Source organism: Chelonoidis abingdonii, chromosome 6 (assembly GCF_003597395.2).
Source record: "Chelonoidis abingdonii isolate Lonesome George chromosome 6, CheloAbing_2.0, whole genome shotgun sequence".
Classification (NCBI taxonomy): Eukaryota; Metazoa; Chordata; order Testudines; family Testudinidae; genus Chelonoidis; species Chelonoidis abingdonii.
The window spans coordinates 94,439,716-94,453,269 of NC_133774.1; positions in this window are offsets into that span (position 1 = coordinate 94,439,716).

Genomic DNA, 13,554 nt, shown 5'->3' on the forward strand with positions numbered 1-13,554 from the left:
ACTGATTTGTTACTTGCTCTTCAAATAGTTCCTTGCCCACCACCAAAAGTTTCCTCTTGAGTTATTGAATCTGCCAACCTCAAACTCTCAAACCAACTCCTCAAAACAAAGAAAAAGCAGCAGCCAAAGAACGAGCAACAGACAAGGCAAAGTCCGGATAATAATACTTACCCATCTCTCAAGAGTCTTGTGAAGCTAAATTAATTAATATTTGTAAGGTACTTTAGGATTCTCAGTACTATTATACAAGCATTTAACAAACTCATGGCTTGTAGAAGGATACATCAAAAGAGAGACAGAGTCTCATGAGTACACAAAAGCAGCCCTTAAGACTTAATGACATTCCAAACAAAACTGACCAACAGAACTGCTCTTCAAACTGCAGGATGTGTTTCAAAAAGAAAGAGTTGGTGCAGCATGTGTTGACTCCCTGAAAAAGCCTGGCTAGGAGAGAATATATGAACAGACACAATGAGATTGCCACGCATCTGCACTGGAACCTCTGTGGCAGGTATGGAGTTAAACGAATGATGCAGTATTACAACCACCAAACTGAAAGTACTCTAGAGAATGAAGAGGCTAAGATTTTATAGGATCTGGCAATTGTCACAGACTGAACAGTGCAGGCAAACAGGCCAGACATAGTTATTATAGAAAAGACAAACGAGACCATGGTAATTGATATTGCCATACCAGCAGACAGAAATATAAAAAAAAGAAACAAGAAGAGAAAATGGTGAAGTATGAAGAACTCTATCATGAAGAGGAATGATTATGGAAAACTGGAACAAAGATGACCCCAGGGATTATTGGAGTACTTGGAACTATCCCTATGGGTATAAATAAGCAGCTCAAGAACACGTTAGGAGTGCAAGACATCACAATCAGAGACTCTCAGAGGACAGCACTCTTAGGCACTGTGAGAATTTTAAGGAAAATCAAAGGAGAATGAGTGCATTTGAGCATATAAAAATGCAGGAATTCTGCAGAGGGTTTATCTACCCAAACCTATGAAGTCAGTTCATGGTCATGGGGGATAAATTTTAGACAGTAGCTTTCTCCTTTTATGCTTAAAGAATTTGTATGTTGTGAAGGCTATTTGTTCAAAAAAAATCCCTATGATATAATACAGAGGAATAATAATATTATTAATAATAACTAACTACAACTATCCATAAAATGGAGATGATAATCCTTACAATGCAGGAATGCTATAAAAATTTATTAATGTTTGTAAGTATCCTGTAGATGAAAATCACTGTGTATACTAATTACTTAATTCTATATCTGAGTCCATATGTGTGTGTTTGGTTTACAAGTGTGGTGTTTGTATGGTATATGGCCATAAACGTTAACAGTCCTTAGTAGCACTGTTATGTTATGCTGTGTCACTGAGTGATTTCATTTCTCTGAAACCCTTCAATTCTGTATTTATTGGCATGTAAATAATTCAAATCCTAGAGTGAAATGCGGTATAAGGAACTGGATACTGTCCCAAGGCAAGACTAAATCTGCTTCTGGATGGCATTTTCCTTCAGGCAATGCTATTTTTTTAGTAATTTATCATTGGCTGCCTTGTTCTGCTGAAATATCCTGTCAATTAAAGGAAAATTAAAGCAGAAAAGCCAGCCTGGTTTGGGAGCACTGGTCTGATTCCTGGTCCTGCAGTTAATGTCTTTGGTGGTGCATGTCCACTTTCTGATGTTACTGAGAGCAGAAGTTGGCCCCTGGTCTTCTGGTCTGGGTTAATCAGAGCATGGAATACTGTAGAGATAACAGGGTCAATCTGAGGTGTGTGCTTGTGTTTAGAGAAAGTAGTTTCTTGAATCACACAAAAGCAAGCCTGTTACTAATCAAAGAGCAATACTGAGCTCCTTTGAAGAAAAGTCATAACCTGAAGGTCATTAATGGCAATGTAGGCCCCAGAGGACGAGATGTACCAAGTGGGGTAAAATGGAGGAGGACCCTTAGAATTCCAACAAAGCAGTGGCCTGGGAGTCAGCACTTTGGTGTACAATTCTCAGCTCTGCATTGATTTGCTGCATGACCATGGGCTAGTTATTCAGCCTCTGTGTGTTTTGCCTCTAAAATGGACAGATTATTTACTGATTTTATTTATTATGAATTAAAATGGGCACTTCTACGTGCATTGTAAGTATAAAATGTGTCCACTTCTCAAGTCTCAGGTTGCATCTCCATAACTAAGAACTACATACAATTTTTGCTACAGTTTACTAGCAGAAATGGAAAGACAAATAAACTATCCCCCAGCACGTACAGCTCACACTAGGCAAATGCTTGAGAAAAGAGATGTGACTTGGACCATGCACTGAATGGTAATGCTAAGGAATTGGTTCTTGGTTGTGTTGCAGTCACTTTGTGCTGCTGCTCCACCAACTTCACTGTGGGAGAGCCATGTATGATTCCTAGTCCTGGGGCCAATTTCTTTTTTCAGTTACACCAGCCCCAGCTCAGAGCTCTTAGCTCTATCAGACCAGCACAGAAAGAGCAGTACTGTCTCATAGACTCATAGACTCATAGGTCAGAAGGGACCAATATGATCATCTAGTCTGACCTCCTGCACAAGGCAGGCCACAAAACCCTGCCCATACACATTTATAACAACCCCGAACCCATAAACAACCCCGAACCCATATAACAACCCCCGAACCCTGTCCACTGAGAATGAACCGTACCAGCCTCCAGATGTTTAAATCTAGGGACAGTCATCTTGAGTGGGTTTCAGATGATCTCTGCTGGCATAGTGGCCCCACAGACTTACCTATTTTGTAGGAGTATTGTGAGGCTTATTTAAAAGTGCTTTCAGAAATTCAGGTGAAAGATGCTGTAAAAGTGAACAGTATCATTCTTTATTTTCCCCAGCTGCTTTTCAGTACATGGTCACTTTTAAAATGCTTATATCAATGTGTTATTATATGGTGTGCAAGAAAGCATAAGATCATGCATCTCATGAAGACTCTAAGTTCACTGCAAATCAAACTTCAGGACTCATGTTGCCAACTTTTTGCAGGAAGAAGGAAGCAGTTGAAGCAATACTTACAATGTAGAATGATACATGGATTGCTGTGATTCATGTACAAAAATAACAAACAACCCCCCAGACACCTCTCCTCACTCATTGTCAGGGGCCAGCACAGCTAGGACTAGCTGCTGGACTGCTCCCTGATTTCTAGGCAAGCAATGAGCCCAGTGGCACTGCCTTGGAATTGACAGCCAATGGCCACAGAACACTGACTCGCTGCTGGTTTGCAGCTCTGTTTATAAGGCTGGCCCCTGCAACACAGCAGTGGTTGCTCAATGTGCACCTTGTTTCTGTCTCCAGCTCCCTCTGGCTTCAATCCCTAGCTCTGCCTGTGGCTTATGACTGGTTGACGCTCTGGCATTTGGCTTCTGTCTCTGGTACTGACTGTTGGCTTGTTCCTGGACTTCACCCCCCTTGAACCCAGCTCCAATTAGTATGCTGAACTCTTGTTTCTACCACTAAGCATTACAGCCTGCAGCCCAGCTGGCTCCACTCATGAGTGCAGTATGGAACTAGGAACCTTAGAAATACGTTACACAGCTCTCCAATCAGATTTGCAGGCACAATATTTCACCTAGAAACCAAACCAACCACCACTGCTAGAGAAGAAGCTTCTTATTGCTTCAGTGGTGTGGAGTAAAAAATTAATGAAGTAGTGTTGCCAACTCTTATGATTTTATTGCAAGTCTCATGATATCTGGTGTGTTTCTTAAAGCCCCAGCTCCTGGAATCAACTGATTAGGTGAAAATCTCAGCTTTCATTTTCAAAAATAAGTTTCTACCTGCTGTGGCTCTGGAGAGAAGCTGAGTTTAACCTAGAAAGTCAGAAACCAGAAGGTAAATAGAAAGATCCCTATGCATATATATATAAAGCCAGCCTTGTGGTGGTCTTTTGTTTTGTTTTGTTTTGTTGTTTTTAAGCCTGATTCATGATTTGTGAATGCTTAGGGCTGGCAATATTTTCAGCAGGGAAAATAATGCCACCAGAGCAAGATGTAAAGAAGCTTTGTCCGTATGGAGCAGAGGAGGTGAAGCTGCAGTGTGAGGAGAAGGGTGGTGCAGAAACAGGAGTGGTAGGGTGGGAGGAGGAGAAGCAGCCGTGTATTCAGACAAATAAAAAGACAAACTAATTTTGAATAACAGTACTATAATTACTTCCAAAGGATGCTAGTGATATCATAAATCACAAGAGTGAAGCTTAATTGGTTGGTGCAGTCACCAGAACTTCTTGAACTGAATTATGAGGCTATCTGTATTTATAATTGTAATTTATCATTCACTGTCTCTATTTATTTAGGTAGAAAAGTTACTCCTGGAGGTGATATGCTACAAAATGGCTTTACATTATAGAAGTTGGGAAGAATCTCTGAACTAGGTAATGTAACCAATATTAGCTTTCACTTAATATAACAATGATTTATTATTTATTAGTTGTATTGCAGTACATGCCAAGCACACTAGATGTAGGCAGGCAAGCTTAGACCATCAGGATCCAAGTGTGGAGGGGCTTAGTGTGGGGAGATCCAGGTGTATTTCTGGGTGGAGCAATCTCGATGCTGGAGGGATCTGGATGAACAGGGGCTCATTGTGGGGGCGGCATTTCCAGGTGCAGGGGCAATGAGACTCTGCAAGGGGGTTCAGGTGAAGATGATTGGGGCTCATTGGGGGAGTCTGGGTGTGGAGGGCTCAGCAGGGGGGTCTGGGTGCTGGCTTTGTGGGGTGTGTGTCTGGGTGCTGGATTGGTGTGGCTGAGTGGGGTGTGGGTCTGGGTGTGGGGGGCTTGTTGGAGTGGTCCAGGTGCAGGTGGGGTAGGCTTGTTGGGATGGGGAATCAGTTGTGGGGGGCAGTCTGGGTGCAGCAGTGGGGTCTGGATGCAGGGAGGTGGGGCTCAGTGGGGGTTCTGGGTTCAGAGGGGCTCCAGATGCAGAGGGTGAGTCTTGTCGGAGTGTGAGTTCAGGTGCAGGGGTTTGGTGCAGGGGGTGAGGTTTGATGGGGTGATCTGGTTATGAGGCAGGTCCAGATGAAAGGGGGTTGGGCGGACGGGGGAGTAGCTCCCCATACAGTGACCCTTCCCACCCCAGCTGAGGAGCGATGGAGGCAGGAAGCGTAAGGGTGCGGAGCTTCCTGCAGCTGGAGAGATTTCTGGGGGTGGATCTGACCTAGCCCTGCATGCTCCTTGCAGGGGAAGAGGAAGTCCCGTCCTTCCAGCCTAGCTGGGACTAGCACCTGGGTAGAAGCCACTGGCCAGGGAGTCCCCGGCCCTTCCCCCCAGTGATTTACCTTTCTGCTGGCTGCTCCTGGCACCTGAAATTATGCACCCACACTGCTGGGGAGCAGTGCATGACCACTCTTGCGGCTTCCTTTTGCTTTGCCATCAGAAAGTAATCTGTGGGGGACATGAATTCTGCACATGCGCAGGAGCGCAGAATTCCCCCAGAAGTAAACTTATTTAGGTGGCTCAATGTGGATTTAGCAGCCTTATTTTAGGCACCCAGTTTTAAAACTCTTGACCTTAGTTTTCAAATGTGTATATGTGTATATATATACATCTTGAATATAAACAAATGTATGGTACTATAGCAGCTTTAAACATTTTAATTATCCTTTTCACATTAATTGTTGTGCTCTACAGAAGATTTGAATGCAACATAAGTGTTTGAAATCAGAACTGTTCTGCATTTTTCAGAATGGGCAGTAGCAACCTATGTGTGTCTTTACAACTTGTTTAGCTGCACACATCTTTATAACAATGAGACCAGTGTTCTACAATAAATGACCTAAAACAATGAAATAACTCAATTGTGATGTGGAGTGTTTTGGACCACTGTTGTAAAATGTGTTAGTATTTTAGTACATGTGGTATGCTTTCTGTCTCTCTCACACACATATGCTCTGGCTTTATCTAAACTGGAAATGGATCTATATCTGACATCCAATGTCATACCAATGATCCTTCTCCACCATGGTTGAACACAATTTTAATGCTGTTTTAGATAAGGTCAAGCCAAATTCTACACCTAATGCAGAGAGCATGGTGGTTCCTCATTCTAGCAGGGACATAGGCGCTGACTCTTTGGGTGCTCCAGGGCTGCAGCACCCACAGGGAAAAATTAGTGGGTGCTCTGCACCCACCGGCGGCCAAGTTCCCCTCCTCATTGCCCCACCTCCTCCTCCCCTCTGAGCGTGCTGTGTTCCCACTCCTCCACGTACCTCCCAGTGCTTCCCATCTGGCCGCCATCAAACAGCTGTTTGGATTAGCATTCTTCGGGGGGTGGGAAGAGCGGAAACATGGTGCACTCAGGGGAGTAGGAGGGGAAGAGGTAGGACCGAGGCGGGGATTTTGGGAAGGAGTTGGAATGGGGGCAGGGAAGAGGTGGAGTGGTGGCAGAGATGGGGGTCGAGCACCCCCAAGAAAGAGGGGAAGTCGGTGCCTATGAGCAGGGATGATCACACTAGATGCTGACTACAGTTTGACCCTATCCACATCCGCAGCTACATTGTGTTCATCAAGGGGACTGATGTCTAATATGATTCAATTTCTACTGTAGATGGGGCTGCTCTCTCATTCTCTCCACTGTGACCAATGTTAATTTATTTCTTTATGGGGAAGTCCTATAGAATTTAAGTTCTATACAAATGTAATAAGAGTCTAGAGAAATTACTATAAATACCTACAGAATTTAATAGAGAATATCTTCTCCATATGTCTTTCTTTAACAGTCCTACAGGAGTATTTAGCATCATACACAATACAGCCCCACAGGGAGGGGGAACAGGAAGCATTAAACCACCTTTGCACCATCTGGACTCTGGGCTGCCTGGAAGCCAGAGTGGTCCCTAACATAAATTAGAACAGCCCTGGTGGCTTCTCTAATTTACAGTGGCTTTTTGAGGATCTTCTACTGTCCATGTCACAGTCTAGAGCAGCTCAGACTCTCTGGTGTGCAGAGCATTGCAGTGGTCTCTCCTCCTACTCCTGACTCACCCCATTCCATCCCCATCTCACTGCTGGTATGTCCCCAATCTATGCTGTGGGAAGGGGCGGGGGAAGACACAGCATAGGGCTGCATATGGTGGCTGTAGCAGAGGAATTGCCCCTAAATGCTTTTAGAGAAGCATATATAGGGTACAGAGTGAGGGACAGTATTGGCCCCATTATTCTCCATTAAATTCCATGGACTGTTTCCACAAGAGTGGTCTCCCACACACTGAAACTGACAGGACTTATCAACATTAGAGTTAAAACTGCATTTGCAAAGTTGTGATTAGGAGTCACTGTTGTTAGTACAGCTTCTTTGATTAGTGTGCATACTACATACATATTTTTTTGTTATAAAGCCACCCTGTAAGCTACCTCCAGGGATAACATAATTTGACAATATGGTTCTCAGGATAGAATCCTGGTCCCCGCTAATCAAGGAAACTACTATAACTTCTAAAGAAACCCTGATAACAACAGCAGTGTAAGCGGTGTACCAGAGTTTCAACCATAATGTGGAAAGGAACAGCCTATAATGGCTGTTGGAATAGGATGATTATTGAGTCCTGCAGTCTATGCATATCAAGCATTGTAGACTTTACTGCTGTGGTGTATTGAAAACTGTCTCACTTAAAGTGAGAGCTTGTAATTTGAAGGGGTTTCTTGGTCCTTCTGTATCCTGGGCTCTGTAAGGAAGCCTGTAATCTGGGTCTTGTGCAATAAGTGTGGAAAGAGTTAGCCTACACAAGGTAGGATGAATTGTGCCTTTCTGTTTTAGGGTGCAGCCTGCTTTCTCTCTCTCTGTTTTGGGGTTCTTGTGTGTTAGGGTTCTGAATTCTAAGAAATTAGTGTTTGGTGCAACTGTTCAGCAAGAGTATTTTATGTTTTTAATCTAATTTCTATATATGAAACATAAACTGTTTATATGAACATAACTCTATAAATGCATTATAATGCTTTTAAAAGACACTCTCATATATTGTAACAGCATAATGCTTTTTCTTACATATTTAATTTTTCTCACTTTGGTTCCAAAATGTAGGTTTAGTATCCTTACAAATCATAAACTTTCTGAGTGGCTTGTGATCAGCCTAACCCTCATCCACTTTGCTGGATGAAACTCATGAAAAGTTTGAAGTGAGATTTCTGCAGAGTTAATCTTTCCTTTCCCCTCTGTATGCTGGCTCCTGCTAAGAATCATTTTCACCTGTTCAGTCATACTTTGTTACTGAACTGAGAAGAGTTTCAAATCTATATCCTAAAAGCATCACAGTACACGCACAACAAAGACTCTTATTTGCCTGACAAAGCTCTCTTTGAAGAGGGGAAAAATCAGTGCCAGAGATGTGCTGGCTTCTTACCCAGAGAATCCTTACCAGATAATTGATGATAAACCACAAGTGGTGAATGGGTAAATAACAAAATGGGTAAAAAACAAAATAACAAGTCTTGACTCAGAGTCTAGTGCAGTTTGGCTATATAAATAGGGATCTTTAGCACATATTTTGGGCCTAATATGCCACATAGTACCCAGAGCCCTGGTCATCAGGGTCTGACAGCAATGGTTCCGTTGGAGCAAACAAATATGCTGGATGAAGTCTGCATACATACATTACCTCACAAGTATACTTTGTAGCATTTAGCGCCTCAAGTATATTACAGGTAGAGCTGGTTGAACAATATTTGAGGGAACATTTGTCCATTGCAAAATGTTGTTTGGTCAAAATAGAAAGGTTTCATAGGAACATTTCCACTTTGACAATTTTCAGACAAAGAATTTCTAACTTTCTCATTTAGACAAAGTTGGAATATTTTGTTTTGACACCATTTTCTTTCAGTTGGGTTGTATTGACTTTTCTATTGCATTTATATTAATTACAATGTAATATTTTGTCTAACTAAGGTATTGTCCCTGCAGTTTAATTTCTGTGATGGACTTTCTGTTTAAAATAATTGTGTAACATTGCTCTCAAATGTTAATTAGCTAAATTAGCAGCCACATTTCACCCCTTGAGGTGGTTGCATTTCAGGAACTGCCAAAAAGAATACTAATTAATGTCAATGCTAATAATGGCTTCTGTGACCTGGACAGCTGTTCACTAGGCACTGGTCCAGGACTTTCTAACTCATTTCTCAAAGGTCACCTTTCATTTTGATGTTTAAAATTGAAGAGAGAAATGCAAAACACACCCACAAGTCTAGTTGCAATACAAATAATGTCCTGGTGGTTATTTACTTTGGATCAAAACACATAACTGAAGCCCTAGCATGGTTTAGGTTATGCAACATAAAGAGTGCGCTGTGAGAAGTGTCTTATTTATGTCTCCTTGTCAGGCTGTTACCTTAATCAACATACTCCTGGAAAGCTATAAGAATAAATTCATTGTGGAATGATCTCTTAAGTTGGAAGGGGACAGAAGAGAATTCAGAGGATTGCCATTTGGGCAGGAATAAGAAACCAGGTCTTTCTAATATGCAGTTTTAATACTGAAATATAATAATTCATTCCTTAGGTCCATTATTAACTATCAACAAGACAAATCAATCACACTTTTAGACCATTGTCTACAATTCAGCTGGATTCTGTCCCGCCATATAACTGGAGAGTGGGTGAGATAAATGTGACAGGTATTTTGAGAAGCTGAAGAGATTCAAAACAGCCCCTTGTAACAAATATGTAGTTAGTTGCTATTTCCTAACCCCATTTTCCACTACGCTTCATGCGGGGCTACTACTTTAACTCATGTTGAAATACAAAGGCCAATGTATGCTACTATTTTGTGTTATCACTAAAGATAGACTCACACACAAATCCATACTCCATTTCTTAAGGGGGAATAAAGAACAGAATGGCATTCTCTCTTATACACAATTGTGTCATAATATACAAAAATAGAAAGCTCAGTTTCACATATATACATATACACATAATTAAATCAAGGTTGTCATTTGTTTAGTTCAGTGGTTCTCGACCTTTCTGGATTACTGTACCCCTTTCAGGAGTCTGAAGCCCGAGACCTGACGCCCAAGCCCTGCTGACTGGGGCTCAAGCATATAACTTAACTTCCGGGGCCCCTGTGGCATGAAGCCCCAGGGGATTGCCTTGCTTGCCATCCTCTATTGCCAGTTCTGCACTTGTGACCCCCCCCCAAACCTGTCCTGTGACTTCCCTGGGGGTTGTGACCCCCCAGGTTGAGAAACACTGATCCAGATGAGTTGACTAATGCCCTGGAAAACTGCTGCATACTCCCAGGGATATGTGGACTCCTGGTTGAGAACCACTGGCCTATAAGTTTCATTTAAACCCCTCTCTTAATAAAAGAATAACCTTGAGTTTAAAACTACTGATGTGTATGTAGCACCACCATGCATGTTTCAATGAGAAGGTCATTCTATTTCTAATGCCTGTGCTGAAGACTTCTATTTATGCTAGAAACTTTTGTATCTAAGGCCTTGTCAACACTGGATTTGCCTGATCCCAGCTGACAGTGACCAGTTAGCCACCTGCATACCTACATTAATGCAATCCCTATAATAAATTTCTATTTGCACCAAGGGAAGTTACTTTAGCTGGAAATCGGGGTAAGCACCATCAATGCAAATAGAAGCTTTGTCTCTCTTTTACAAGGGGCTTGCAGTTACAAAGCTGCACCAGTGGCTGGAATTGGGGCCAAAACGAAAAAGGACACACCAATATAACTAGGCGCTACTTAGTCCTGTAGAATACATATTGTGTTATATCCCCAGAGGAAGTGATGCCTAAGTTACCCAAAAGATGCATCAAAATTTAGAATTTGCAACATTGTCTAAAGTAGAGTTTCCAGTGGCATGCTGACAGATAGAAATCAAATCTTTATGTTTGAGAATACAGAAAGTACTGCTATATTACGTATTATAGAGGGAGTGGAAATAAATGGCTGTAAGCAACACATCTCAAAGAACACGTACCAGAAAGGTATGTAACATTTCCCCTCTCAACCCATATGGAATAACTAATAAAGTCTTTAGGTGACTATTTGTGTAATTTCTGAGTCGTTTTAAATAAAACAAGAATTTTTATTTTATCCCTCTTTGGTTCTCAACTCCACTCCCCCTGCTGACCACTCCTCTTCACTCAATTGCCCTTCTCCTCCTATTCTTTGTAGCCAACAAGCAGATCTGGTTCCCTTCCACTCTTCTGCCTCAAAAATGGGAGGTACAGGATAGATAACAGCGAAGTTGCCAAGTAAACAACACTAGAAGAAATATACAAGCTGAAATGAAGTGAATAGAATTTCTATTCAGTGCAGAATTTCATTCTAAGGCTCTCTGGACTTTATTATTTGAAATGGCCTTTTTTTTCCTCTGGGTCAGACTGGGGAGTCATGGGCTGGGACAAGAGAGAACAGGAACTTCTGAGGGTGCTTTTCCCCTGGAGATAATGGAGGCAAAGGGAACTTTCATTTCTTTTGCCCTAGAAAGTGAGTGGGAGCCAAGGGACCTGGAGCTCCTTTATTTTCTTTGAGGATAAGGAGATGTGGGAAAGGGAAGAGGAAAGAGATTGGGAGTTGAGGTTGGTGGAAGGATCTGGAGCTCCTCTTATGCCTTGAGATGGAGGCTTGGAGAATGGAGAGGGCCAAGGGTCCTTTTTATACTGGATGTTGGGTGTATGTGGAACTTCTAATTAACTGACTCAGCTGCTACTGGATATTCTGAAAACAGCCTGAGTGATAGCTGTGAGAGAAAGGAGACATAAGTTACTACAACTTCTCTAGGGTGTGTGGGAACAGAAAAAGGTGACCGATGAGCGCAGGTGGTGATATTTTTGTAAGGAGCAGCCAGGAGAACAAAAGGAAATACATTATGGATCAGCTTGCCCATGGCAAATTCTGTGCTGGGGCTTGTTCACATGAAATGGGAAAAGGAATGCATATTTTCTCACTTTAGATTGTTATTTACAATAGTTTGAAATAGTAAGAACTCCCAAACATCAAAAGCTGAATTTAAAAACAAAATAACAAACACAGGATGCAAGGGCTGAAGCTGTCATGAAGAATATTCAACACTATTAGGAGGAAGGACAATGGCATTTAAGCTAAAATTCAATCAAAATTACTTTTTATTGTAGTCATGAAGTGAAATCTCAGTTAAAAACAAATCCAGTTCCAAACTGCTATTCTGCTTTTCAGAACTCTGCAAAGGCCTGTCCCACACCAACTCTGACTGCATACCACCTACAGCCTGCCCATTCATTCTGGTATTGGCTCCCTGTTCACCACAGGTTTTGCTCCTTCTCTTGCACTGTTCCATCTACAGTATCTCTGCCCCCCTTAAACCTACCGAGTCCTCTCCTCCATATGCACTTTGCCTCAAAACCATCTTTCCCACATCATTGCCTACAATTTTTAACTTAATACAGGAATCCAGCATAATTTCAAAATGTATTCAGAATAAACATATCTAAGATAGGAATGATGCTAAGAGAACATCTACCCTTGGAAACATGGCACCATGGAATGGAATAAAGAGGGCTATTGATACCTTGAGTGTAACCCACTTGAATATAAAGACTGTAGGGGTCAGATGCTTGGCTGGGGTAAACTGGTATATCTCAACTGAAGCTACACCAATTTATCCAATTGAGGATCTGGTTTTGAGAAACACTGTCTCACACCATTTGAACAAAATAGTCAGTTCTATTTCTAGCAGGCAGAGTAGGAACTATTGAAATGAATGTCCTCCTACAATTCCTCTTTCTTGTTCAGTACCTGACCCTGATACTCCTAACTGGTTAGCTGTGAACTCACATGTTTACATGGTTCATTTGGGAAGGGAGGAGGAGCAGAATCAAGTAAAATTACCTGCAAGATAAATAATCTGTGGGACTGGATTTTCTCACTTTATGAAATATTATCTGGCAGTCCACCTAAAACATCTAATGGGCTGGATAACCTGGTACCACATAGAACTTTGATACAAGAAGAAAGGCTGGAAAATAGAAGAAAGAAGGCCTGTGCCAAATAATTTTACGGTTATCAAAGCCTCCGAAAATGCCCACGAGCAACTGCATTTTTAAATGTAGTGTTAGCGACACCTATTGACCAAAATGTTGTTGACATCTATGTTAAAGATTCATTTACATTTCACTAAGGGGCAATTTTTCGTCTTGAATTGAGGTAACTTGCATGCAAAAATCATTGATATGTTCTTTGGGTTTGACTGAATCCTACAAAGACCAAGATATGCAAAGATAAAGGTAAAAATCAGCCCCTTCTGAACTTTATTGCTCCTGAGTATCACAACACTTGTGATACTTCAGATCACACTGTGTCTGTTTATTATGTGTAGAACTGAGGATCACTTTTAACCCTGAATGTCCTTGCCTTTCCCCGCTGGAGTTGAATATACCATTCAAACATTCCTTTGTTGTCCCCCCCTTTATAATAGTTCAGATATTGGAGAATTAAATTTACATGCAATAGGTGACCTTCTGAAAATGGAAGGGTAAGAGAAATCATAGTTTTGTTTCAAATCCTCTACTGAGATTGAATCA